This window comes from Apium graveolens, chromosome 2 (genome assembly GCF_009905375.1).
Source record: "Apium graveolens cultivar Ventura chromosome 2, ASM990537v1, whole genome shotgun sequence".
In the NCBI taxonomy this organism is placed as follows: domain Eukaryota; kingdom Viridiplantae; phylum Streptophyta; class Magnoliopsida; order Apiales; family Apiaceae; genus Apium; species Apium graveolens.
Window position 1 is genome coordinate 265133577 of NC_133648.1, and position 4017 is coordinate 265137593.

Sequence of the window (4017 nt, forward strand, 5' to 3'; positions counted from 1 at the left end):
AATCCATTTCTGACGATCTTACAATCCACGCGAAGCCCAAAGAATTATCTTTTATTCATAGATGGTCTAGTAAGGAGAATCCACTTGCATCAGCCCAGAAACTACAGATAACAGACAGCTACGAATGTTTATTACAGAATCCTACTCGATCTAGAAATCTCACTTGTAATTTGATTAGAATAATAAAATATTTTTATTATTAGCTAGGAAGAGAGTTACATGCGTGGATAGATACATAGAGAACTAGGGCTTTTCTTCATCTAATTCATTGGATACACTTGTTTTAGCTTGGATTCATTATTCTCTATTAGTATAAAGTTCAAGGTATTCCTTATTCTCTTCTTTTCATTAGTATATGTTTTACATGGTGTTCATCATTATTTTTATTGCTTTTACATTTAGCATATGTGAGTAGTTTCATTCTAGGGCACAAAGGGAAGCCATGTTTGCACCATGAATATGTTTCAATTTGATTAGTAGTTTATGGGTAAAAAGTAATTCTAGTCGATATATTTTTGTACTTAATCTCTGTAATTGGCCAATATCATAGATTATCTGTATGCAATAGGGGTAATAGATCGGGAGATTTTACTCACTAGAGGCACACATACGATAGCAGAATTGAAAGTGAAAGCGGGAGCATCACTGAATTTCTGAAAGTGTTAATGCTTGGGAAAGATTAACTTTTATGTTTATTACTTGGCCCACTAGATTGCTATAATTTTATGATTAGTTTTATATAAACATGGTGAACCTGCATCGCCCTAGACCTTTAGTTAATTAATTTAAAAACATATGTAATTTGCATTAGTAAGTTAGTTAAAAACCTTCAATATTTGTTCTTCTCTCGGAAATAATTCATAACAGTTAAATTGGAATTCTTAAAACTTAGTCTCCTTGTGGATACGACCTACACTTGCCACTTTGTACTAGCAATAGACAATGTGCGCTTGCGGTTAGATATGAATAAACATATCAATTTCTTATTCACACCTACCTTACCATTCCTGTTCTTCCTAAACTGAACCTTAACACTCTCATCAGTCTTAGAGTCATCAATGATGTCTGGTTTCTTAAGTGTGTCAGGTCCTTGCTTATCCACCTTGTTACCTAGGTTAGCTTTGGGTTTTTCCTTACTAACTGGAACCTTAGGAGTCTTAGGTAATTTCTCTACCTTCTCTTTCTATCTATCCTCAGCAATAAATTCTTCATTGATTAGCAAACTTAGTTCATCCAAAGGTTCTAAAATAGACTCAGTGAACAACGGAGATACATCATCCTTAATAACATAAGGTACCTTTTTTGAGACAAACATGTTTATCTCTGATGGGCCACTATGTTTCTTACCGGCTATCTATTATCTCATATGGAGTCAAAGCTGCATTCTTAAACGCCTGTAACTTCTTTTCTAAATCAGCAATTTGGGTTCTAGGAATGGATTCTATGTCAGCGTTTCACTTAACCTTATTCTCTAGGTATTCATTCTTCTGCTTAAGGTCTTTTAATCCAACTACAAGCAATTCTAGTTCTTCATTTTTAGAGGTCCAACTCCCAGCCCTAAGAACTAACTTATCATTTTCAAGTTTATATGCAAGCATGCTGGTATGAACATTATACAATTCTAAATTAAGTTCATACATAATAGATTTGTATTCAGATTCAGACATATCAATAGTGGTAAGTTCAGGAACCTGAGATGATTGTGGTGATTCCTCTATAGAGTCTACCATAAGAGCTAGATTCATATACTCTTCCTCTTCATCCGAATCGATATCATCCCAGCTTTTTCCTTCAGCAATGTATGCTCTTCCCTTTTCCTTAACCACACACATATTTAGCTTCTGTTTCAGCTTCTTATTCTGCCTCTTCAGATCTTCATAAGTTTCTTTCTTTTTATAAGAATCTTTTCCCTTTGCTGCCTTGGGCTTTCTGCAATCAGATGTAAAGTGCCCCAACTCATTGCAGTTATAACATCTTGTCTTGCTCTTGTCTACCCAGATTGACTTGTAACCTTCTTTGGAGCTTGACCCCGATAAGTTGTTTCCCTTCTAAAATTTCTTAAATGAACCCCTTGATTTGTAGTTAGGTTTTCTTCTGAATCTAACATGACTAAATTTTGTAGCCATGTATACTATAGATTTATCCTCCAACTCTTCATGTTCTTCATGAGTTTAGAACTCACTTTCATCTTCTGGCTCATCATGAGAAATTTCAGCTACAATAATTCCCTTGATTGTTGAGGAGGGTGTAACCTTGACTTCTAAAGTTTCGGGTTCACGGCAAACAAATGTAGTGGTTTTTTCAAGTGTCGTACTCTTATTGTCAACAGAACCAGGGCCATAGATAATAGCTCTCTGCTCTTCTTTCAACATCCTGAGACATAGTAATGAAATCAGCTCTTTCCTTGATAGACGTGTTCTTTTGTTCCAAATGAACTAGTAGAGTCAGCATGAACTTTCTATTAGACTCTCGTATTAAATAAACTTTCCCTTGGAGCTTCAATTCACTTAACAGTGTAATATCCGGGAATTATCGTGTAATTATTTTTATCAATAAATAATTATTATTTGATTATTATGTGAATTTTGGTGAATTATCTGCTTATTTCTATTGATATCTAGGTGTTTATATGTGATAAAGTGTAAGTACCTTGATTTTTAATAAGTCCAGAATAAAGTATAGATAATTATGGTATTTTTCTGGTAATTTTTGGATTGTTATATTATTTTATAAGGATTTATAGGTTAATAATTATTTTCTGATAATTATAAACCATTTTATAAAACTGGGAATCGTCCAACTTCAATCGTTTTTGCGTTTTTACAACCCGAAACTCTTCGAAAAACTGCTTCCTAACTGAAATACGTATTAAATACCTGGAAGGTCATTTTAACCCCGAATCATCTTTGAAAAATTATTTTGATCGAATATCTTGTGTTCTATGTGCTACGTGCTATCTGATTGATGTGTTATATGCCTATGTGGTTACTGTTTGACGGTTTTTGCTGTAACTTTCAATCCGTAAATCGGATTTGGGTAAAATGAATGGTAGATAAAAGCTTATGACGTCTATGTGATGATTAGAATAATATGAGATTGAGTATTGATAGATACTTGTGATGCCTAGCAGAGTAATCGAGGCATAGAGACAGAAAGCCAGTGATCAGTAAATATAACTGAAGTGTAGAAAAAGAAAGCAAGTGATCGGTGAATAGAAGCAAGGCATATAAAAAGAAGATAAGTGGTTGTTGAGTAGAAATGATAAATGAATGCAAGTGAAGTTGGTAATCATCGGTGATAAGGCAAGTACTTCTGAACCTTCTTCAAGATATATTACCAATATTTTCGAACTATCTCATAACATGTCGCTATTATTCAAAATAACTCTTGTTTTATATTGCAAACGCTTTAAAATATTTAACCTTGAACCCTGATTCTTATTAATCTTGAGCCATAAGCCTTATTCTTCATAAACCATTAATTATTGAATTCTCAGATATGAGCTAAACACATACGATACTACTCCACAAATGCATATCTACCACATACTGATTTCTGATATTGAATTACTTGACATACCAACCCTTATTCATTGTTTAACACAAGACCAATCCTTATAACCCTTGAACCCTTGGTCTTCTACTTTCTGATTCTTTCCTTGATTGAAAGCCAATCTTTTTGAATTCCTTGTTATGCCTTCATGGTATTGCGAATCACCCTATGCTTCAAGATAAATGTTATTTATGATTCAGCTTATTGAATTACATTGGTTATCATATTGACTTGTTTTAAAATTGGACGGTTTTATAAATGTGGGCCAGATTCGTGGTTGGACCAGATTCATGGTCATAATAGGTCAATGTGTGCCTTGGATCTAGTATATAGAGCAAAGCTGGGAGCCTTGCTCGGGGTTAGTGCGTGACTGATCAGTAGCCTAACCTTGGTTTTTAAATTGAAAAGTAAATATCCAATTCTAATTATTGTTTATTCAGAAACTTTTTTTTCTGAATCATTTCA